Below are 12,479 nucleotides of genomic sequence, written 5' to 3' on the forward strand. Positions count from 1 at the left end.
TCTACCTCCCTCCAGTTTCAGTGCATGTCCTTGTGTTCTTGTACATCTCTTCCTTTGAAGAATAAGTATTGTTTGCACAACATTCTTTTAGTATTCAGTAATCTAAACATAAAACACAAGAATAATTGGCATCGAAAGTATTTTAAGGCTCTTAGACTTTACATATAACGTGATATACAATTTACTTCTAAGACAAACTAATCTGTTCTGCTAGGATGAAGACCTTAGTAAAGGGTGGCAACAGTAATTTTGAAGGATAACACTTTAGCTTGAGCCATTTTTCCTAAATAATGTTATTTAAGAAACAGCTTTTAGAGGAAATGCATTAATCTAAGATCTTGATTTAATGACCCCTTTTTCAACAAGGCCAAATTATTTGTCAAAATCACAATCAAAAATATAAATAGTAAAATGATAAACCCTAACAGGAAGCAGGTTTGGACATACTGATGTGCTTGTCAGGATGGCCGAGCGGTCTAAGACACCAAACTCATGATTCTACTCTTCCAGTTAATGGGAATTCAGGTCTCTGTAAAGAGGCGTAGGTTCAAATCCCACTTCTGACAATATATTTTTGCTCTTTGGTTATGTTTTACACTCAAAATGACTGACATTGAGAAGTATGCTCAGGACATCCACAGTTTTTCAATCTTTCCTCTCCCAGACATTGATATCTTGATCCCATTTATTTCTAAGCAATATGAAGCACAATGATTGAATGAAATAAAGGGCATAGAAACTTTTAAAGACCTAAGAATTGGTCGATTTTCCCATCTACATTCCAATCAAGATCAAATTACATTAGACATAAATTAATTTAATTATTCTTAAATGATAAAGACACTATGATTAGTTTTAAAATTCTAAAGTTCAGTTCATGTAGAAATTGGCTATTGAAATAATGTATTACATAGAAACAGAATTTGATGGCAGATAAGAACCACTTGGCCCATGTAGTCTGCTCCTTTTCATGTATCCTTTAGGCAACTTCAACCCTATTTGCTCCTTACATTTCTCTTAAGGATATTCTTATGCCTATCCGAAGCGTGTTTAAATTGTTTCACCATTTAGCTTCAACAACATCGGATGGGAGGCTTTTCTATTTATCAACTACCCTTTCTGTGAAGTAATTTTTCATCAAATTTCCTCTAAGTCTACCTCCCTCCAGTTTCAGTGCATGTCCTCGTGTTCTTGTACATCTCTTCCTTTGAAGAATAAGTATTGTTTGCACAACATTCTTTTAGTATTCAGTAATCTAAACATAAAACACAAGAATAATTGGCATTGAAAGTATTTTAAGGCTCTTAGACTTTACATATAACGTGATATACAATTTACTTCTAAGACAAACTAATCTGTTCTGCTAGGATGAAGACCTTAGTAAAGGGTGGCAACAGTAATTTTGAAGGATAACACTTTAGCTTGAGCCATTTTTCCTAAATAATGTTATTTTAGAAACAGCTTTTAGAGGAAATGCATTAATCTAAGATCTTGATTTAATGACCCCTTTTTCAACAAGTCCAAATTATTTGTCAAAATCACAACCAAAAATATAAATAGTAAATTGATAAACCCTAACAGACAGCAGGTTCGAACATACTGATGTGCTTGTCAGGATGGCCGAGCGGTCTAAGGCGCCAGATTCAAGTTTCAGCTCTTCCAGTTAATGGGAATTCTGGTCTCTGTAAAGAGGCGTGGGTTCAAATCCCACTTCTGACAATATTTTCTTGCTCTTTGGTTATGTTTTACACTCAAAATGACCGACATTGAGAAGTATGCTCAGGACATCCACAGTCTTTCAGTCTTTCCTCTCCCAGACATTGATATCTTGATCCCATTTATTTCTCAGCAATATGAAGCACAATGATTGAATGAATTAAAGGGCATAGAAACTTTTAAAGACCTAAGAATTGATCGATTTTCCCATCTGCATTCCAATCAAGATCAAATTACATTAGAGTTAAATTAATTAAATTATTCTTAAATGATAAAGACACTATGATTAGTTTTAAAATTCTAAAGTTCAGTTCATATAGAAATTGGCTATTGAAATAATGTATTACATAGAAACAGAATTTGATGGCAGATAAGAACCACTTGGCCCATGTAGTCTGCTCCTTTTCATGTATCCTTTAGGCAACTTCAACCATATTTGCTCCTTACATTTCTCTTAAGGATATTCTTATGCCAATCCCAAGCGTGTTTAAATTGTTTCACCATTTAGCTTCAACAACATCGGATGGGAGGCTTTTCTATTTATCAACTACCCTTTCTGTGAAGTAATTTTTCTTCAAATTTCCTCTAAGTCTACCTCCCTCCAGTTTCAGTGCATGTCCTTGTGTTCTTGTACATCTCTTCCTTTGAAGAATAAGTATTGTTTGCACAACATTCTTTTAGTATTCAGTAATCTAAACATAAAACACAAGAATAATTGGCATCGAAAGTATTTTAAGGCTCTTAGACTTTACATATAACGTGATATACAATTTACTTCTAAGACAAACTAATCTGTTCTGCTAGGATGAAGACCTTAGTAAAGGGTGGCAACAGTAATTTTGAAGGATAACACTTTAGCTTGAGCCATTTTTCCTAAATAATGTTATTTAAGAAACAGCTTTTAGAGGAAATGCATTAATCTAAGATCTTGATTTAATGACCCCTTTTTCAACAAGGCCAAATTATTTGTCAAAATCACAATCAAAAATATAAATAGTAAAATGATAAACCCTAACAGGAAGCAGGTTTGGACATACTGATGTGCTTGTCAGGATGGCCGAGCGGTCTAAGACACCAAACTCATGATTCTACTCTTCCAGTTAATGGGAATTCAGGTCTCTGTAAAGAGGCGTAGGTTCAAATCCCACTTCTGACAATATATTTTTGCTCTTTGGTTATGTTTTACACTCAAAATGACTGACATTGAGAAGTATGCTCAGGACATCCACAGTTTTTCAATCTTTCCTCTCCCAGACATTGATATCTTGATCCCATTTATTTCTAAGCAATATGAAGCACAATGATTGAATGAAATAAAGGGCATAGAAACTTTTAAAGACCTAAGAATTGGTCGATTTTCCCATCTACATTCCAATCAAGATCAAATTACATTAGACATAAATTAATTTAATTATTCTTAAATGATAAAGACACTATGATTAGTTTTAAAATTCTAAAGTTCAGTTCATGTAGAAATTGGCTATTGAAATAATGTATTACATAGAAACAGAATTTGATGGCAGATAAGAACCACTTGGCCCATGTAGTCTGCTCCTTTTCATGTATCCTTTAGGCAACTTCAACCCTATTTGCTCCTTACATTTCTCTTAAGGATATTCTTATGCCTATCCGAAGCGTGTTTAAATTGTTTCACCATTTAGCTTCAACAACATCGGATGGGAGGCTTTTCTATTTATCAACTACCCTTTCTGTGAAGTAATTTTTCATCAAATTTCCTCTAAGTCTACCTCCCTCCAGTTTCAGTGCATGTCCTCGTGTTCTTGTACATCTCTTCCTTTGAAGAATAAGTATTGTTTGCACAACATTCTTTTAGTATTCAGTAATCTAAACATAAAACACAAGAATAATTGGCATTGAAAGTATTTTAAGGCTCTTAGACTTTACATATAACGTGATATACAATTTACTTCTAAGACAAACTAATCTGTTCTGCTAGGATGAAGACCTTAGTAAAGGGTGGCAACAGTAATTTTGAAGGATAACACTTTAGCTTGAGCCATTTTTCCTAAATAATGTTATGTTAGAAACAGCTTTTAGAGGAAATGCATTAATCTAAGATCTTGATTTAATGACCCCTTTTTCAACAAGTCCAAATTATTTGTCAAAATCACAATCAAAAATATAAATAGTAAATTGATAAACCCTAACAGACAGCAGGTTCGGACATACTGATGTGCTTGTCAGGATGGCCGAGCGGTCTAAGGCGCCAGACTCAAGTTTCAACTCTTCCAGTTAATGGGAATTCTGGTCTCTGTAAAGAGGCGTGGGTTCAAATCCCACTTCTGACAATATTTTCTTACTCTTTGGTTATGTTTTACACTCAAAATGACCGACATTGAGAAGTATGCTCAGGACATCCACAGTCTTTCAGTCTTTCCTCTCCCAGACATTGATATCTTGATCCCATTTATTTCTCAGCAATATGAAGCACAATGATTGAATGAATTAAAGGGCATAGAAACTTTTAAAGACCTAAGAATTGATCGATTTTCCCATCTGCATTCCAATCAAGATCAAATTACATTAGAGTTAAATTAATTAAATTATTCTTAAATGATAAAGACACTATGATTAGTTTTAAAATTCTAAAGTTCAGTTCATATAGAAATTGGCTATTGAAATAATGTATTACATAGAAACAGAATTTGATGGCAGATAAGAACCACTTGGCCCATGTAGTCTGCTCCTTTTCATGTATCCTTTAGGCAACTTCAACCATATTTGCTCCTTACATTTCTCTTAAGGATATTCTTATGCCTATCCGAAGCGTGTTTAAATTGTTTCACCGTTTAGCTTCAACAACATTGGATGGGAGGCTTTTCTATTTATCAACTACCCTTTCTGTGAAGTAATTTTCTTCAAATTTCCTCTAAGTCTACCTCCCTTCAGTTTCAGTGCATGTCCTCGTGTTCTTGTACATCTCTTCCTTTGAAGAATAAGTATTGTTTGCACAACATTCTTTTAGTATTCAGTAATCTAAACATAAAACACAAGAATAATTGGCATCGAAAGTATTTTAAGGCTCTTAGACTTTACATATAAGATGATATACAATTTACTTCTAAGACAAACTAATCTGTTCTGCTAGGATGAAGACCTTAGTAAAGGGTGGCAACAGTAATTTTGAAGGATAACACTTTAGCTTGAGCCATTTTTCCTAAATAATGTTATTTTAGAAACAGCTTTTAGAGGAAATGCATTAATCTAAGATCTTGATGTAATGACCCCTTTTTCAACAAGTCCAAATTATTTGTCAAAATCACAATCAAAAATATAAATAGTAAATTGAGAAACCCTAACAGACAGCAGGTTCGGACATACTGATGTGCTTGTCAGGATGGCCGAGCGGTTTAAGGCGCCAGACTCAAGATTCAACTCTTCCAGTTAATGGGAATTCTGGTCTCTGTAAAGAGGCATGGGTTCAAATCCCACTTCTGACAATATTTTCTTGCTCTTTGGTTATGTTTTACACTCAAAATGACCGACATTGAGAAGTATGCTCAGGACATCCACAGTCTTTCAATCTTTCCTCTCCCAGACATTGATATCTTGATCCCATTTATTTCTAAGCAATATGAAGCACAATGATTGAATGAATTAAAGGGCATAGAAACTGTTAAAGACCTAAGAATTGATTGATTTTCCCATCTACATTCCAATCAAGATCAAATTACATTAGACTTAAATTAATTAAATTATTCTTAAATGATAAAGACACTATGATTAGTTTTAAAATTCTAAAGTTCAGTTCATGTAGAAATTGACTGTTGAAATAATGTTTTACATAGAAACAGAATTTGATGGCAGATAAGAACCACTTGGCCCACGTAGTCTGCTCCTTTTCATGTATCCTTTAGGCAACTTCAATCCTATTTGCTCCTTACATTTCTCTTAAGGATATTCTTATGCCAATCCCAAGCGTGTTTAAATTGTTTCACCATTTAGCTTCAACAACATCGGATGGGAGGCTTTTCTATTTATCAACTACCCTTTCTGTGAAGTAATTTTTCTTCAAATTTCCTCTAAGTCTACCTCCCTCCAGTTTCAGTGCATGTCCTTGTGTTCTTGTACATCTCTTCCTTTGAAGAATAAGTATTGTTTGCACAACATTCTTTTAGTATTCAGTAATCTAAACATAAAACACAAGAATAATTGGCATCGAAAGTATTTTAAGGCTCTTAGACTTTACATATAACGTGATATACAATTTACTTCTAAGACAAACTAATCTGTTCTGCTAGGATGAAGACCTTAGTAAAGGGTGGCAACAGTAATTTTGAAGGATAACACTTTAGCTTGAGCCATTTTTCCTAAATAATGTTATTTAAGAAACAGCTTTTAGAGGAAATGCATTAATCTAAGATCTTGATTTAATGACCCCTTTTTCAACAAGGCCAAATTATTTGTCAAAATCACAATCAAAAATATAAATAGTAAAATGATAAACCCTAACAGGAAGCAGGTGTGGACATACTGATGTGCTTGTCAGGATGGCCGAGCGTTCTAAGACACCAAACTCATGATTCTACTCTTCCAGTTAATGGGAATTCAGGTCTCTGTAAAGAGGCGTAGGTTCAAATCCCACTTCTGACAATATATTTTTGCTCTTTGGTTATGTTTTACACTCAAAATGACTGACATTGAGAAGTATGCTCAGGACATCCACAGTTTTTCAATCTTTCCTCTCCCAGACATTGATATCTTGATCCCATTTATTTCTAAGCAATATGAAGCACAATGATTGAATGAATTAAAGGGCATAGAAACTTTTAAAGACCTAAGAATTGATCGATTTTCCCATCTACATTCCAATCAAGATCAAATTACATTAGACATAAATTAATTTAATTATTCTTAAATGATAAAGACACTATGATTAGTTTTAAAATTCTAAAGTTCAGTTCATGTAGAAATTGGCTATTGAAATAATGTATTACATAGAAACAGAATTTGATGGCAGATAAGAACCACTTGGCCCATGTAGTCTGCTCCTTTTCATGTATCCTTTAGGCAACTTCAACCCTATTTGCTCCTTACATTTCTCTTAAGGATATTCTTATGCCTATCCGAAGCGTGTTTAAATTGTTTCACCATTAGGCTTCAACAACATCGGATGGGAGGCTTTTCTATTTATCAACTACCCTTTCTGTGAAGTAATTTTTCATCAAATTTCCTCTAAGTCTACCTCCCTCCAGTTTCAGTGCATGTCCTCGTGTTCTTGTACATCTCTTCCTTTGAAGAATAAGTATTGTTTGCACAACATTCTTTTAGTATTCAGTAATCTAAACATAAAACACAAGAATAATTGGCATTGAAAGTATTTTAAGGCTCTTAGACTTTACATATAACGTGATATACAATTTACTTCTAAGACAAACTAATCTGTTCTGCTAGGATGAAGACCTTAGTAAAGGGTGGCAACAGTAATTTTGAAGGATAACACTTTAGCTTGAGCCATTTTTCCTAAATAATGTTATTTTAGAAACAGCTTTTAGAGGAAATGCATTAATCTAAGATCTTGATTTAATGACCCCTTTTTCAACAAGTCCAAATTATTTGTCAAAATCACAATCAAAAATATAAATAGAAAATTGATAAACCCTAACAGACAGCAGGTTCGAACATACTGATGTGCTTGTCAGGATGGCCGAGCGGTCTAAGGCGCCAGATTCAAGTTTCAGCTCTTCCAGTTAATGGGAATTCTGGTCTCTGTAAAGAGGCGTGGGTTCAAATCCCACTTCTGACAATATTTTCTTGCTCTTTGGTTATGTTTTACACTCAAAATGACCGACATTGAGAAGTATGCTCAGGACATCCACAGTCTTTCAGTCTTTCCTCTCCCAGACATTGATATCTTGATCCCATTTATTTCTCAGCAATATGAAGCACAATGATTGAATGAATTAAAGGGCATAGAAACTTTTAAAGACCTAAGAATTGATCGATTTTCCCATCTGCATTCCAATCAAGATCAAATTACATTAGAGTTTAATTAATTAAATTATTCTTAAATGATAAAGACACTATGATTAGTTTTAAAATTCTAAAGTTCAGTTCATATAGAAATTGGCTATTGAAATAATGTATTACATAGAAACAGAATTTGATGGCAGATAAGAACCACTTGGCAAATGTAGTCTGCTCCTTTTCATGTATCCTTTAGGCAACTTCAACCATATTTGCTCCTTACATTTCTCTTAAGGATATTCTTATGCCAATCCCAAGCGTGTTTAAATTGTTTCACCATTTAGCTTCAACAACATCGGATGGGAGGCTTTTCTATTTATCAACTACCCTTTCTGTGAAGTAATTTTTCTTCAAATTTCCTCTAAGTCTACCTCCCTCCAGTTTCAGTGCATGTCCTTGTGTTCTTGTACATCTCTTCCTTTGAAGAATAAGTATTGTTTGCACAACATTCTTTTAGTATTCAGTAATCTAAACATAAAACACAAGAATAATTGGCATCGAAAGTATTTTAAGGCTCTTAGACTTTACATATAACGTGATATACAATTTACTTCTAAGACAAACTAATCTGTTCTGCTAGGATGAAGACCTTAGTAAAGGGTGGCAACAGTAATTTTGAAGGATAACACTTTAGCTTGAGCCATTTTTCCTAAATAATGTTATTTAAGAAACAGCTTTTAGAGGAAATGCATTAATCTAAGATCTTGATTTAATGACCCCTTTTTCAACAAGGCCAAATTATTTGTCAAAATCACAATCAAAAATATAAATAGTAAAATGATAAACCCTAACAGGAAGCAGGTTTGGACATACTGATGTGCTTGTCAGGATGGCCGAGCGGTCTAAGACACCAAACTCATGATTCTACTCTTCCAGTTAATGGGAATTCAGGTCTCTGTAAAGAGGCGTAGGTTCAAATCCCACTTCTGACAATATATTTTTGCTCTTTGGTTATGTTTTACACTCAAAATGACTGACATTGAGAAGTATGCTCAGGACATCCACAGTTTTTCAATCTTTCCTCTCCCAGACATTGATATCTTGATCCCATTTATTTCTAAGCAATATGAAGCACAATGATTGAATGAAATAAAGGGCATAGAAACTTTTAAAGACCTAAGAATTGGTCGATTTTCCCATCTACATTCCAATCAAGATCAAATTACATTAGACATAAATTAATTTAATTATTCTTAAATGATAAAGACACTATGATTAGTTTTAAAATTCTAAAGTTCAGTTCATGTAGAAATTGGCTATTGAAATAATGTATTACATAGAAACAGAATTTGATGGCAGATAAGAACCACTTGGCCCATGTAGTCTGCTCCTTTTCATGTATCCTTTAGGCAACTTCAACCCTATTTGCTCCTTACATTTCTCTTAAGGATATTCTTATGCCTATCCGAAGCGTGTTTAAATTGTTTCACCATTTAGCTTCAACAACATCGGATGGGAGGCTTTTCTATTTATCAACTACCCTTTCTGTGAAGTAATTTTTCATCAAATTTCCTCTAAGTCTACCTCCCTCCAGTTTCAGTGCATGTCCTCGTGTTCTTGTACATCTCTTCCTTTGAAGAATAAGTATTGTTTGCACAACATTCTTTTAGTATTCAGTAATCTAAACATAAAACACAAGAATAATTGGCATTGAAAGTATTTTAAGGCTCTTAGACTTTACATATAACGTGATATACAATTTACTTCTAAGACAAACTAATCTGTTCTGCTAGGATGAAGACCTTAGTAAAGGGTGGCAACAGTAATTTTGAAGGATAACACTTTAGCTTGAGCCATTTTTCCTAAATAATGTTATTTTAGAAACAGCTTTTAGAGGAAATGCATTAATCTAAGATCTTGATTTAATGACCCCTTTTTCAACAAGTCCAAATTATTTGTCAAAATCACAACCAAAAATATAAATAGTAAATTGATAAACCCTAACAGACAGCAGGTTCGAACATACTGATGTGCTTGTCAGGATGGCCGAGTGGTCTAAGGCGCCAGATTCAAGTTTCAGCTCTTCCAGTTAATGGGAATTCTGGTCTCTGTAAAGAGGCGTGGGTTCAAATCCCACTTCTGACAATATTTTCTTGCTCTTTGGTTATGTTTTACACTCAAAATGACCGACATTGAGAAGTATGCTCAGGACATCCACAGTCTTTCAGTCTTTCCTCTCCCAGACATTGATATCTTGATCCCATTTATTTCTCAGCAATATGAAGCACAATGATTGAATGAATTAAAGGGCATAGAAACTTTTAAAGACCTAAGAATTGATCGATTTTCCCATCTGCATTCCAATCAAGATCAAATTACATTAGAGTTAAATTAATTAAATTATTCTTAAATGATAAAGACACTATGATTAGTTTTAAAATTCTAAAGTTCAGTTCATATAGAAATTGGCTATTGAAATAATGTATTACATAGAAACAGAATTTGATGGCAGATAAGAACCACTTGGCCCATGTAGTCTGCTCCTTTTCATGTATCCTTTAGGCAACTTCAACCATATTTGCTCCTTACATTTCTCTTAAGGATATTCTTATGCCAATCCCAAGCGTGTTTAAATTGTTTCACCATTTAGCTTCAACAACATCGGATGGGAGGCTTTTCTATTTATCAACTACCCTTTCTGTGAAGTAATTTTTCTTCAAATTTCCTCTAAGTCTACCTCCCTCCAGTTTCAGTGCATGTCCTTGTGTTCTTGTACATCTCTTCCTTTGAAGAATAAGTATTGTTTGCACAACATTCTTTTAGTATTCAGTAATCTAAACATAAAACACAAGAATAATTGGCATCGAAAGTATTTTAAGGCTCTTAGACTTTACATATAACGTGATATACAATTTACTTCTAAGACAAACTAATCTGTTCTGCTAGGATGAAGACCTTAGTAAAGGGTGGCAACAGTAATTTTGAAGGATAACACTTTAGCTTGAGCCATTTTTCCTAAATAATGTTATTTAAGAAACAGCTTTTAGAGGAAATGCATTAATCTAAGATCTTGATTTAATGACCCCTTTTTCAACAAGGCCAAATTATTTGTCAAAATCACAATCAAAAATATAAATAGTAAAATGATAAACCCTAACAGGAAGCAGGTTTGGACATACTGATGTGCTTGTCAGGATGGCCGAGCGGTCTAAGACACCAAACTCATGATTCTACTCTTCCAGTTAATGGGAATTCAGGTCTCTGTAAAGAGGCGTAGGTTCAAATCCCACTTCTGACAATATATTTTTGCTCTTTGGTTATGTTTTACACTCAAAATGACTGACATTGAGAAGTATGCTCAGGACATCCACAGTTTTTCAATCTTTCCTCTCCCAGACATTGATATCTTGATCCCATTTATTTCTAAGCAATATGAAGCACAATGATTGAATGAAATAAAGGGCATAGAAACTTTTAAAGACCTAAGAATTGGTCGATTTTCCCATCTACATTCCAATCAAGATCAAATTACATTAGACATAAATTAATTTAATTATTCTTAAATGATAAAGACACTATGATTAGTTTTAAAATTCTAAAGTTCAGTTCATGTAGAAATTGGCTATTGAAATAATGTATTACATAGAAACAGAATTTGATGGCAGATAAGAACCACTTGGCCCATGTAGTCTGCTCCTTTTCATGTATCCTTTAGGCAACTTCAACCCTATTTGCTCCTTACATTTCTCTTAAGGATATTCTTATGCCTATCCGAAGCGTGTTTAAATTGTTTCACCATTTAGCTTCAACAACATCGGATGGGAGGCTTTTCTATTTATCAACTACCCTTTCTGTGAAGTAATTTTTCATCAAATTTCCTCTAAGTCTACCTCCCTCCAGTTTCAGTGCATGTCCTCGTGTTCTTGTACATCTCTTCCTTTGAAGAATAAGTATTGTTTGCACAACATTCTTTTAGTATTCAGTAATCTAAACATAAAACACAAGAATAATTGGCATTGAAAGTATTTTAAGGCTCTTAGACTTTACATATAACGTGATATACAATTTACTTCTAAGACAAACTAATCTGTTCTGCTAGGATGAAGACCTTAGTAAAGGGTGGCAACAGTAATTTTGAAGGATAACACTTTAGCTTGAGCCATTTTTCCTAAATAATGTTATGTTAGAAACAGCTTTTAGAGGAAATGCATTAATCTAAGATCTTGATTTAATGACCCCTTTTTCAACAAGTCCAAATTATTTGTCAAAATCACAATCAAAAATATAAATAGTAAATTGATAAACCCTAACAGACAGCAGGTTCGGACATACTGATGTGCTTGTCAGGATGGCCGAGCGGTCTAAGGCGCCAGACTCAAGTTTCAACTCTTCCAGTTAATGGGAATTCTGGTCTCTGTAAAGAGGCGTGGGTTCAAATCCCACTTCTGACAATATTTTCTTGCTCTTTGGTTATGTTTTACACTCAAAATGACCGACATTGAGAAGTATGCTCAGGACATCCACAGTCTTTCAATCTTTCCTCTCCCAGACATTGATATCTTGATCCCATTTATTTCTAAGCAATATGAAGCACAATGATTGAATGAATTAAAGGGCATAGAAACTGTTAAAGACCTAAGAATTGATCGATTTTCCCATCTACATTCCAATCAAGATCAAATTACATTAGACTTAAATTAATTAAATTATTCTTAAATGATAAAGACACTATGATTAGTTTTAAAATTCTAAAGTTCAGTTCATGTAGAAATTGACTGTTGAAATAATGTTTTACATAGAAACAGAATTTGATGGCAGATAAGAACCACTTGGCC

General features: G+C 33.8%; 6 non-coding genes across 6 annotated transcripts; all 6 read left to right on the forward strand.

Moving 5' to 3' along the window:
* Positions 1-1,610: 1,610 nt before the first annotated feature.
* On the forward strand, positions 1,611-1,719 carry TRNAL-CAA (transfer RNA leucine (anticodon CAA)). Its single transcript has 2 exons — positions 1,611-1,648; positions 1,674-1,719. It is a non-coding gene; the product is annotated as a tRNA-Leu (tRNA).
* Positions 1,720-3,916: 2,197 nt separating this feature from the next.
* TRNAL-CAA (transfer RNA leucine (anticodon CAA)) lies at positions 3,917-4,025 on the forward strand. The gene is made up of 2 exons: positions 3,917-3,954; positions 3,980-4,025. It is a non-coding gene; the product is annotated as a tRNA-Leu (tRNA).
* A 1,043-nt stretch (positions 4,026-5,068) lies between these two features.
* Positions 5,069-5,177, forward strand: TRNAL-CAA (transfer RNA leucine (anticodon CAA)). The gene is made up of 2 exons: positions 5,069-5,106; positions 5,132-5,177. It is a non-coding gene; the product is annotated as a tRNA-Leu (tRNA).
* A 2,197-nt stretch (positions 5,178-7,374) lies between these two features.
* On the forward strand, positions 7,375-7,483 carry TRNAL-CAA (transfer RNA leucine (anticodon CAA)). The gene is made up of 2 exons: positions 7,375-7,412; positions 7,438-7,483. It is a non-coding gene; the product is annotated as a tRNA-Leu (tRNA).
* Positions 7,484-9,680: 2,197 nt separating this feature from the next.
* On the forward strand, positions 9,681-9,789 carry TRNAL-CAA (transfer RNA leucine (anticodon CAA)). The gene is made up of 2 exons: positions 9,681-9,718; positions 9,744-9,789. It is a non-coding gene; the product is annotated as a tRNA-Leu (tRNA).
* A 2,197-nt stretch (positions 9,790-11,986) lies between these two features.
* TRNAL-CAA (transfer RNA leucine (anticodon CAA)) lies at positions 11,987-12,095 on the forward strand. Its single transcript has 2 exons — positions 11,987-12,024; positions 12,050-12,095. It is a non-coding gene; the product is annotated as a tRNA-Leu (tRNA).
* The last annotated feature ends 384 nt before the right edge of the window (positions 12,096-12,479 follow it).

Source organism: Taudactylus pleione, unplaced genomic scaffold (genome assembly GCF_031769625.1).
Source record: "Taudactylus pleione unplaced genomic scaffold, aTauple2 ptg000612l, whole genome shotgun sequence".
NCBI classification, from domain to species: domain Eukaryota; kingdom Metazoa; phylum Chordata; class Amphibia; order Anura; family Myobatrachidae; genus Taudactylus; species Taudactylus pleione.